Genomic DNA, 12,607 nt, shown 5'->3' on the forward strand with positions numbered 1-12,607 from the left:
GGGAGGGGACGAGTACAGCGGCCAGGTTACCAGACACCCTCTCATGTTCCTAGGAAGGAACATTCTTTTGTTTGGCTGGTTTTGCCTCCTGTATTCCCATAAAACATGGTCCGACCTTTTACCTAACAAGGCCAGCACCACTCGGCCCTTCCCGCCCTCTAATGAGAATGCTGGCCTGGGAGTAAAGTGCAGATCCACCCCCCCCCCCACCCAAGCCACGTACCACGCACGGCCTGAGCTGCCAGGAGAAGTGGGGACCCTCTCACTGGGAGCTGCTGAAGAGTCGACACGCAGCAGCATCGACAGGTGAAATGAAGGTTCTAATCTCTTCCCTCCTCCTGTTGTTGCCACTAATGCTGATGTCCGTGGTCTCCAGCAGCTCACACACAGGTAAAAAAAGTCCACTTTCTATGTAAGATAGAAAGAGGGGAGAAACGTGGCGAAACAGGAAAGAGCATGACCGCACACGCAGTAAAATGTAGCCCCTGCAGGCTACAGGGGTTAGCGGTGAGTTAGCCTGTCTGGGTGCCTGTTTCTTTATTTACAAAAATGAATGAACTGAACGTAAATCCTAAGAGTGTCATGAAGTTAAAGGAGCCTGTGTGTACGGACTGTCTGCAAGGGTAGCTGGCGGGAGAGGACCTTACCTCTCCCCCAGTCCCTGTTCGGGGGTATTGAGTGTCCTGGGGGCCGGGTCTGGAGGCCATGCAGAGAGGATGTTGAAGGCAAATGTGCGTCCAGTCAGTCAGTCATCCTCGATTATATTCTTCCTAGTACACTAGATGTGCCCCAACAATTCTTAATGCTATTTCGTGGTAAGGTGATAAACCGGAAAATCACATCACCAGGTAGTACCCATGTTTGAAGCTGTGACCACACCGAGCCCTGTTTGAACAGCTCACCTTTAGGAAGCAGATCCTGGGTTAGGAGCTCCGAATCCACCCCACTGTTCCCTACAGCCGGAGTGGCCCAGCCCTTAGCAGAACAACTGTGCAGAAGGGGCCCCCTCCCCACCTATGTTCCCACTCTAAGTGACCATTTCCCCAAGCGCTACTTTGAGGTGAAGTAGCTTTGTTACACACTCAGCATCGAGTGGGTCCTAAAATCAGGAGTCTACCCTCCTGCACCCATTTCCAGCATCTTCTCCCTTATAGAGTTCTGTGGAAGCCACTGGGCCCCATGGCCCGGCGGGGGAGCCCTAAACCTGCATTCTGGGAGGGAAGTCTTTTCCACCGCTATGACGAGCCCCCAGGCTGGAGACCTCAGCCTGGACTCCAAGCTCCAGTCACGGCCGCCTTTCCCGGCCATCTCCCTGCACCCCGCACTAACAAGGGCCTGTGTTCCTCTCAGCCGGAATCTCGGAACCTCGGCTGCTACCCAGCTGCTCTTGTGTCTTCCCACCAGCTCAGTTCTGCTCCCACCACTGCCCTGATGTGACCCAGAGGCAGACATGAGCCCCCTCCCTCCCCTGCACAAGCTTGGCCCCGACTGGACTCTCTGTGCACGGTCCACGTTCCACCTTGAGTTGAGTGTCGGTGCGTCTCCTACCCCAACTGCTGCCCTTCTGTGCTGTAACCCTTCTGCGCTGTAACCTCACCACTGGCACAACCTGGAGTCTTGTTTCCATGTCCCTCCTGTGACCCGGCAAGGTGCTAGGTAAATATATCTAAGTGGAAGAAGAAATCCTCAGGTTTCTAAGTTCAAAATTTTGCTCTTAGGAGACTGGCCTCTCTTTACAAGACTTTGGTGGCTCAGACAGTAAAGAATCTGCTTCCAGTGCGGGACACCTGGGTTCAATCCCTCTGTCAGGAAGATCCCCTGGAGATCACAATAGTAACCCACTCCAGTATTCTTGCCTGGGAAATCCCATGGACAGAGAATCCTGGTGGGCTACAGTCCATGGGGTCACAAGAGTCAAACACTACTGAGGACTAACACCTTCACTTTCAGGAGACTGGACACCCTGGTTTCATAGCAGCTCTGCTGACATTAGAGCTTAATAATTCTCAGTTGTCAGGTGGTGGGGTGCACTGTTCAGTAACATGTTTAGCAACATCCGAGTGGCCTCTACCCTTCTAGAAGCCAGTTAGCAGCCTCTCCCTGCCCATCCCCCCAGTTAATACAGCCAAAAATATCTCCAGACACAGCCAAATGTTCCCTGGAGGGGGATCCAGTCCCCAGTGGAGCCACTGCTCTCTACCAATAATTCTCAAACACGGTGACACGTTTAGACTCACCTGGACCTTCAGACTTAGGTTTGAATTCAAGGGCACCACAATCCAATTCCTGGCTCCATCACTTACCCTGCTCCATCACTTACCTTGCAACCCTAGACAAAATGCTTAACGTTTTTAAATTATTTATTATTTATTTCATTTATTTTTGACTGCACTGAGTCTTTGTTGCTGTTCATGGGCTTTCTCTTATTGCCAGGAGTGGGGGCTACTCTCGAGTTGCAGTGCGTGGGCTTCTCATCATGGTGGCTTCTCTTGTTGCAGAGCAGGGGCTCTAGGGCGCGTGGGCTCAGCACTTGTGGCTCACAGGCTTAGCTGCTCCATGGCATGGTCTTCCCTGACCAGGGATCAAACCAGTATCCCCTGCATTGGCAGGTGGATTCTTAACCAGTGGACCACTAGGGAAGTCTGGATGCTTAACATTTTTAAGCCTCGGTTTTAGCATCTTAAAATGAATAAAATACCACTTGGCTTATACAACTGTTGTGAGAAGTAAACACTCGATAACGTGAACTTACTAAGGGTTCAGTAAAACTGAGAAAAGTGTTAGTCACTCAGTCCTCTACGACTTTGCGACTTGAGTAAAGTAGCCACTAAGGCACAAGAACAACGAGTTTGGGAAAGCTCACTGAGCCACCCCGAGTCCTTGCACAACAAACCAGTCAATCCTAAAGGAAGTCAACCCTGAATATTCACTGGAGGGGCTGATGCTGAAGCTGAAGCTCCAATACTTCGGCAATCTGAGGAGAAGAGCCAGTTCATTGGAAAAGACCCTGATGCTAGAAAAGATTGAAGGCAGAAGAAGGGGACGACAGAGGATGAGATGGTTCGATGGCATCACTGACTCAATGAACATGAGTTTGAGCAAACTCCAGATGGCAAAGGAAAGGGAAACCTGGCGAGCTGCAGTCCATGGGGTCTCAAGGAGTCGGATATGACTGATCGACTGAACAACAACACTGAGCCGCCAGGTGGTGCAATTATAAACCACAGGAAACCGGGGTTGGCATCAGGGCTCAACGGTTTCTCAGACAAGGGTAGTTTGCAATGCTGGACCAAGTCTGGCAAGAAGAAATAACAGTACACAATATTCCTGCTCAGAAATACTCCAAATAAAATCTTATCTTGCTTTATCTCTTAAAGTAACCACGTGCATGCGTGTGTGTTAAGTCCTTTCAGTCATGACCGACTCTTTGTGACGCTATGGACAGTAGCCCACCAGGCTCCTCTGTCCATGGAGTTCTCCAGGCAAGAACACTAGAGTGGGTAGCCATGCATTCCTCCAGGGGATCATCCCAACCCAGGATCAAACCCTTGTCACCTGCAGCTCCTGCATTGCTGGCAGATTCTTTACTGCTGCACCACCAGGGAAGCCCCAAAATAACCACATACATGCTTAATATGCTTTTCCCAGGGAAGAGGGGAAAAAAGAAATAGCTGAGACGTGATGACAGTTATTATTACTTATAATAATAATTCTTTGTAAGATTACTTATTAATTATAATGTTACATATAATAGTAGCTTCCATATGTTAATCTTTGTGGCAGGGTTCTCCTAAGCACTTTACACATATTAACTCATTGTGTCCTCACAGAAATCTAGTGTACTTTTTTATTATCTTTTCACTTTTCAAACTTAAAAAAAAAATGTTGTAGAAACAGAGTTCCAATAGATTCAAACTCCACGCAGTTGTTTTCAAATAACGCCACACATAACCGTAATACAGTTATGGAAACTGGAAAATTACCAGTGACACAATACTATCAGCTAACGGACACATTTTCAGAATTTGCTAATCACCCACTGATGTCCCTTTCCTGCTCAGAGTCCAATCCAGGATCCCACAGTGAAGAAAGTTATCCTCTTTCCTGGTCTCCTCCTGTCTAAGGCCCTTTCTCAGGCTCCCTTATCTTTCAAGACCTTGACACTTTGGAAGAGTACTGTTTTGTAGAATGTGCCTCCATATGGGCTTATGTGACGTTTCGTCGTGACTGCGTTCAGATTATGCACGTTGGGCACTGACACTACAGAAAGGATGCTTGCCTTCTCAGTGCAGCACGTCAGAAGGCCCAGGGTAACAATGCCTCTCCTGGTGGGGATGCTGAGTCTGAGTCTGGTTGAGGTGGTGTCCATAAGGGCACTACTTCTCATTATGGTTAATAAGTATCCTGTGGAGAGATAGTTTGAGACTGTCCAAATAACATGTTTCTTCTCGTCATACTTATGCCCATTAATTTTTAAAATCCATGGGTGATTCTTTCCTGCTGCTGCTGCTACAGCTGCTCAGTCGCTTCAGTCGGGTTCGACTCTGTGTGACCCCATAGACAGCAGCCTACCAGGCTCCTCCGTCCCTGGGACCCTCCAGGCAAGAACACTGGAGTGGGTGATTCTTGCCTACAACAGGTATTACTCTGGTTTTAGCAAATCAGTGATTTTCTGTTTCCAACATTCCTTCTATGTTTAACAATTAACAGTTCCCTATGAGGAAGAGCTGTTCCTGCACCAAATATCCCTTCACAGCATCTATTTATCCAGTGTCTCTACATCCTGGAGGAAGTGATGTGTAGTCAGGGATGTAGTAGGCAGCCCCTTATGTTATGGGCTTTTCAAAAATCGTTGCTTTAAAACCATGAGTTGAATACAAAAGAGAGAGAGAGAGAGAGAGAGCTATTGCTTCTCTCCCATTTATTTAGTTATTAAATTATGTACTTATGTAAGTAAAGACTCAGGGGTATTTGTGGATTATAACCCATTACCATCCTTATACAACGTTGCTCCTATTGTCCCAGAGCTGGCCACTGAGCCCCATCCAGATGGCTTCGGGGTCTTTCGGGACATATCATTTCTTTAGCAGTTCCTGACTTTCTCACACTGAAATGGAGCAGGACTCTATGGTCCTTGCCCCCCACCCCGCACCGTGTCCTCTGCCTGTCTTTTGTCTGTGGAAAACTTTAGTCAAAGAATAGGCTTAATTAGAGAAGTGAGAAATGTGGAAACAAAGGAAAACAGTCAAGGGAGACTAAATAATAATAATGTAGTCATTAAGCAGAGTCAAGGACCTTTAGTTCTTTCTCAACGGCTATAGATAATATTCTGAGCCATATCCTGTGAGCTGTCTTATAGACAGCAAAACAGCAGGTGGAGAAGTTAATTACACGATGACCAGACTGTGACATGAGCTGCCATGATTCCGAGAACTGGCCTCAAAGAAATGGGAACAAACCAACCCTGGAACTGAAGATTAACTGTACCTAAAACAACCAAGATGATGCTGGTTAGACTACTGATGACCAATTTGAAGATGACTGTCAGAAATGACTGTGCTCTTTCTACATGTAGTACCCCCCACCTTCTGTCTATAAAACCTCTTGTCCCACTGGTTCCCAGGATGGGCAGTGGGGAGTCAGCCTTTGGACAGATGTCTGCCACCCTTCCCCTCAGTTGTCAGCATCTGAAATAAAGCAATTTTTCATTTCCACCAACCTGGCCTGTTTATTGGCCTTTTGGGCAGCAAGCAGCTGGACCCCACACCTTTTGGTAACACCTCAAGATGTTCCAAAGTCATCTTGTACTTCCCTTCTGCAGCCCTGGAGTCACCCATTTCTCCACAAAGCTCTGGTTCCTTTCATGGGAGAATGATAATCACAAATCTTGGGTACTAGGTATTGCCCATGGCTACCAGGGCTAAACATGTGGAAACAGTGTCAGACTTTTTTTTTTTTTTTTTTTTTGGCTCCAAAATCACTGCAGATGGTGACTGCAGCCATGAAATTAAAAGACACTTACTCCTTCGAAGGAAAGTTATGACCAACCTAGATAGCATATTCAAAAGCAGAAACATTACTTTGCCAACAAAGGCCAGCCTAGTCAAGGCTATGGTTTTTCCAGTGGTCACGTATGGATGTGAGAGTTGGACTGTGAAGAAAGCTGAGCGCCGAAGAATTGATGCTTTTGAACTGTGGTGTTGGAGAAGACTCTTGAGAGTCCCTCGGACTGCAAGGAGATCCAACCAGTCCATCTTATAGGAGATCAGTCCTGAGCGTTCTTTGGAAGGACTGATGCTAAAGCTGAAATTCCAATACTTTGGCCACCTCGTGCGAAGAGTTGACTCATTGGAAAAGACTCTGATGCTGGGAGGGATTGGGGGCAGGAGGAAAAGGGGACGACAGAGGATGAGATGGCTGGATGGCAACACTGACTCGATGCACGTGAGTTTGGGTGAACTCCGGGAGTTGGTGATGGACAGGGAGGCCTGGCGTGCTGCAATTCATGGGGTCGCAAAGAGTCAGACACGACTGAGCGACTGAACTAATTAAAGTGACCAGGGCTATTGACTTCCCTGGTGGTTCAGATGGTAAAGAATCTGCCAATGCAGGAGACACAGGTTCCATCACTGGGTCACAAAGATCTTCTGTAGAAGGAAATGGCAACCCACTCCAGTATTCTTGCCTGGGAAATCTCCTGGACAGAGGAGCCTGGCAGGCTACAGTCCATGAGATTGCAGAGTCAAGATATGACTGAGCATGCATGCACTAGGGCTCTTAGGTCTAGGCCCTCTGGTGGACAGATGTGTGCATACACACACCAATGTACTTTTTTAGCCTGGTTTTATAAATTATGTAAATAGATCACAGAAAAGTTAAGCAAACTTGTCCAAAATCACAATGCTCATAAGTAGAGGATATGAGAGGTAAAAATAATAACAGATCTACTGCAAAACCTAACATGGGGAAGCAACTACTTTACATATACAAGGTAGCAGAACAATAAGCCAGTATAGACACTCCTTTTGGGAAATAACTGGAAGTCTGCAATAATACCCACTATAATAACCACAGTGTACTGAACATCTACTTGGGCACTGGGCCCACAGTAGCTTCTTTATTCCTAACATCACTGCAAGGTGGACACTGATAGACACTCTACAAACCATAGAATCGATGATCAAAGAAGCTAAGTGACTTCTCCAAGACCATATAGCTAACTGACAGAGCAAGCAGTTGACCTCAGGAATGTCTAGATACAAGGTCCATGCTTATTCCACCATATCAATATTTTCCAAAACTGATTTTATGTAAAACATAAATAAGCTTCTACTTTAATAGTCATACGTTTATTTTTAATGTATCTCAAAGCATGTATCAAACCCAGAATCTCACAGAAGATATTGCATAGAATGAAGATGTTATGTAAATTAAATTTATTTAAAGAAAAATGTATTAATATGAAATAAGTAATAGTAGAGGTGGTCTAAGCTATAGCAAAAATTAAGGTGGTCCAAAAATGTCTGAACTTCGGGGGACATGATACTGTAGTAACAGCATCATTTTCAGTTACCCCATGAAATTAGGGTCATACAGGTCTGCAGAAAGAACAACAGACTTAGAGCTTTGGATCTAGGTTTTAGCACCAGATAAGTCACCATTACCTTTATGAACTTGGGCATTTCATTTGCTCTCTCAGGGTCTCAGTTTCCTCACCTGAAAATAAAAGAGACAGTGGTTTAGTTAATATAACTTTTTTAAAAGCAACTTGGTAAAGATATCTAGAAAAATAAAACTGTTCTTAACTTTGGACCCAGTAATTCCACTTGTGTTCCCTAACACAGAAATCCAACATGTGGATAACAGTTACAAAGAAATTTATCAATATCTAAAAATAAAACAATCTAAATATTCAGCAGTGAGAGAGCACTCAGGTAATCTGAAGTGCATATACTTGCGAGTGTTATGAAGTCATTTAAAATGTCTGTTTTGGGGACTTCCCCGGTGGTCCAGTGGCTAACACTCCACAATCCCAACGCAGAGGCCCGGGATTCCATCCCTGGTCAGAGAACTAGATCCCACATGCTGCAACTAAGAGCTTGTAACTGAAAAAAGATCCCACGTGCCGCAACGAAGATCAAAGATCCCACCGTGCTGAAACATAGACCAACCAGTGAAGCCAAACGAAAAAAAAATTTTATTTTAAAAAGTCTGTTATCAATGTTGTAAGACAACACAGGAACAAGCTTACAAAGTGAATAAAAAGGAAAATGTTCACAAAGTGTGGCTATCACTATATTTAAAAAGTCATACGCACACTAAAATTCCAACAGTTGGCAAGAGTAAAGATTTTTATTTGGACTTTACAAATTTTCTCTAATATAGTTATGTCGCGTTAAAAATGAAAAAGAAAACTCCTCAGTGAAAGGGTTCCACTCATGATCTCCAAGATTACCTCTGACTCTAATATTCTGCGGGTTGTCTCTGGAACCAGAAGTAGAGGTCAGGCGAGAGTAAAATATTAGAAAAGTTTAGATGGCAGGGGCCATGGCTGTTGAAATTAACACCACTCAAAACAGCACGTGAAAACACTTGGAAACAAGCACTTGGAGAAATGATGTAACACCCTCCATCTGGCAGAAAGGGCACGAGTCTGGGATCAGGAGAGCTGGATTGAACCAGAGGCTACTCTAAGGGCCCTCTCCAGACAACTTGTCCATCTGCTTATCAGACACTTACCACGCGTCTACCGCGTGTCAGCTGCCACGTAGCTGAGTGACTATTGAGTTATCGGTTCAGCATCTAGTGAGGGAGAAAGATTTTTAGTTTGCTAGACTTGCCCATAACAAAATACCACAGACTGTCAGGCTTAAAACAACAACTTATTTCCTCACAACTCTGAAGACTGGAAAGCTCAAGATCAAAGTGTCAGCAACTTTGGTTTCTTCCAAGGACGCTCTCCTTGGCTTACAGATGGCCATCTCCTTGCTGTTTCCTCACTGGTCATTCCTCTGTGCATGGACATGCCTGGTGTCTCTTTGTGTGCCCAAATCTCTTCTCCTTATAAGAACTCCAGTCAGATTGGAATAGAGCCCACCATAAGGGTCTCATTTTAACTTAATCATCCCTTTAAAAGGCCCTATCCTCAAATACAGACTTTCTGAGTTATTAAGGGTTACGGCTTCAAAGAATTTTAGGGGGACAGAATTCAATACATAACACATTTCAAACAACAAACTTTAAGTGTAATTGTACAATGATAGTTGTTTAGTTGCGAAGTGGAGTCCAACTCTTTACAACCCCAGGACTGTGGCATGCCAGGCTTCCCTGTCCGTCACTATTTCCCAGGGTTTGCTCAAATTTATGTCCGTTGAGTTGGTGATGCTATCTAACCATCTCATCCTCTGTCTTCATCTTCTCCCAATCATCTTCTTTTGCCTTCAGTCTTTCCTAGTATCAGGGTCTTTTCCAATGAGTTGGCTCTTTGCATCAGGTGGCCAAAGTACTGGAGCTTCAGCTACCATATTCAAATACAGTAGAGAAACATGTGAAGGTATAATTCAGTCTGGCAGGAAATATAAACAACTCCTGTACAGAGGAAGCATCATCTGGACCCAATTGCAGCTCTAGAATACCTATAAAACATCACCTTGGTTGTCATAAAAAAATATTTTAGGTCTTACAAGACGGGCATAAGAGAGCATCAGGTGATAAGACAGACTTGAATAGAGACAAAAAGAGGAATGGATTTGTTCCAGAGGAACAAAGGTAAATACCAACTCCTAACAGTTGAACTGGGACTATGGATTCAAATACAACAAAACATGGAGGTCAGGTGAAGTTCCTGACTGGTTAACAGAATAATCTACTCCTTGCTCTCATTCCTTAAGTCTTCAGGATTTTAATGTATGTAGGAGGGAATCTTAATAGGGGGAGAATGTAAGGTCTTGATTAACCCCTACTTTTCCATCCAGAAATCATTCTTTCTCCACCTACTTCTAGGTAAGCTTTTCTCTAAGTCAGATTTTAAACTTCAATCCCTTATCCATTTAAAATACTCCTCTCTTGGATGTGAAGAAAATGGAACCCTCCTACACTGTTGGTGGGAATGTTAATTGGTACAGCCACAATGGAAAACAGTATGGAGGTTCCTCAAAAAACTAAAAATAGAGTTGCCATATGATCTAGCAATCCCACTCCTGGGCATATATCTGGACAAAACTAGAATTTAAAAAGATACATGTGCTATTTACAATAGCCAGGACATGGGAAGCAACCTAAATGCCCTTCCACAGATGAATGGATAAAGAAGATGTGGTATGTATATACAAAGGAATATTACTCAGCCATTAAAAAGAATGAAATAATGCCATTGGCAGCAACATGGATTGTCATTTACTAAGTGAAGTAAGTCATAAAGAGAAAGGCAAATGCCATATGATATCACTTCTATGTGGAATCCAATGACACAAGTGAACTTATTTACAAAACAGAAACAGGCTCACAGACATAGAAAGCAAACTTATGGCTACCAAAGGGAAAAGGGGGTGGGGGAGGGATAAATTAGGAGTTGGGGATTAGAAGATATAAACCATTATATATAAAATAGACACACAAAAATGTCCTACAGTATAGCACAGGGACCTGTTAGATTCAATATCCTGTAATACATCATAATGGAAAAGAATATGAAAAAGAATACATTTGTGTGTGTGTATGTATAAAGCTGTATCACTTGGCTGTAGGCTGGAAATTAACACAACATTGTAAACGAACTATACAATTTAAAAACTAAAATAGAGAATTTCCTGGCAGTCCAGGGGCTAGGACTCTGCACTTTCACTGCCAAGGGCCTGGGTTCAATCGCAGATTGGGGAACTGAGATCCTACAAGCCACACAGTATGGCTTAAATAAATAAAATACATATAAAATACTCCTCTCTTGAAATACCCTAGATCCCTGAGTACAAAGGAAGAGCAATGGAGCTGCACTAACCCAGAAGCACAGTGATCAGGAACCAAGTCTCTTGGCGCCTTCCCTTTCCAGTGCCTGGAAGTTACCAGTTCCCTTCCTACAGGGGTTGCCGGAGGCCAGAGGGACCAATGCCAGGCTTCTGGGAGGTGGCTCCAAGAAGGAGGCCAAGAATGTGAGTGCAAAAGTCAGTAACAAAATATTGACAACGAGAGTGCACCATCGATATCCCCACTTGCTCTCCTGAATCCCTCTGAGGGCAGAGCAGATATTACCTGAGCTGCCCTCACCCCCTGCCCTCTCCCCCAGCCCACCACTCATTTCTTCCTGAGTCTCACATAAGAGCCAGATTCCTCCAGGGTCCAGGGGAACTGGCTGAAGGTCTGGCCCTCTCCCTTACCCTTTTCCCCAACAACCCAGGGCTGCCTTCCAAGAGGTTCCTGGACCCCATCTTCAGCCTAATTTTACTCACAGGCAAGACTGAAACAGAGAGGGAAAATGGCTTAGTTTGAAGTAAAGCAGCCACTAAAAGGCAGACACCTAGATCTTTTTTTAATATTTATTTATTTAGTATTTATTTATTTGGCGGCCTCAGGTCTTAGTTGCAACACAGAGGATCTTCATTGCATCATGTGGGAACTTTCATTTGGCAAATGGACTCTCTAGTTGTGGCACACGGGCTCCAGGGCAGGTGGGCTTCAGTAGTTGCAGCATGGGTTTAGTTGCTCTGCAACATGTGGGGTCTTAGTTCCCCAAGCAGGGATCAGACTGAGTCCCCTGCCTTGCAAGGAGGATTCTCATCCACTGGACTACAAAGGAAGTCCAAAACTATTCATGTAAGTTTTATGGATTTCTATAGATATATAACACAGTGTAATAAGATTGGTTAAAGGCACAGAACAAAACGGGCTTCCCAGGTGGCTCCAGAAGTACAGCCTGCCTGCCAATGCAGGAGGCATGAGATGTGGGTTCGATCCCTGGGTCGGGAAGATCCCCTGGAGGAGGGCATGGCAACCCACTCCAGTATTCTTGCCTGGAGAATCCCATAGACAGGGAAGCATGGCAGGGTTGCAAAGAACAATATGTATAGCACAAGCTCATTTAAGTAAACTATTATGTTTACATACAAAAGGGTATGGAGAACAAACTATTCTGTATAAAATAAATAAGCTTTTACTTTAATTTTTCCACTAGATGAGTCTTACTTTTAACATTTTAAAAGCTCTCATTAAAATTAAATTCTAAAAATGTTAACAGCAGTCTCTCCCTTTTCTTCTCACCCTAGGACACCAAAGACACCACAGGAAGCCAACCATGCCCTCCAGAGCTTTGACAGCAATTTCTCAATGTCAGCTGGCAAGCTTTGCTCTGCCTTTATAGGTGCTCTGAGACCCCATCCTCCCAATGAAACATTCTCAGTCAACAAGGCCGTGAGCGCACCTAGAAGATGCTCTTCTTCCACCTCAGGTTCCCCACCACAGTCCCTAGTCCCTAAACCATTCTAGTATTCGCAAAAAAAAAAAAAAAAAAAAAAAAAAACATTATCGCCAAAATTACCGTGCCCTCTAATGCCTTCTCCTAATAGTCTTTTCCTATGGCCTCTACAGACCCAGGCTTAAGTTTACTTACCTGAAA

General features: G+C 44.5%; 1 long non-coding RNA gene across 1 annotated transcript; it reads left to right on the forward strand.

Moving 5' to 3' along the window:
• Positions 1-259: 259 nt before the first annotated feature.
• On the forward strand, positions 260-12,519 carry LOC112580304. Its single transcript, XR_003104666.3, has 3 exons — positions 260-390; positions 11,079-11,147; positions 12,258-12,519. It is a non-coding gene; the product is annotated as an uncharacterized LOC112580304 (long non-coding RNA).
• Positions 12,520-12,607: the final 88 nt, after the last annotated feature.

The sequence above is a fragment of the Bubalus bubalis genome, chromosome 18 (genome assembly GCF_019923935.1).
Source record: "Bubalus bubalis isolate 160015118507 breed Murrah chromosome 18, NDDB_SH_1, whole genome shotgun sequence".
NCBI lineage: Eukaryota > Metazoa > Chordata > Mammalia > Artiodactyla > Bovidae > Bubalus > Bubalus bubalis.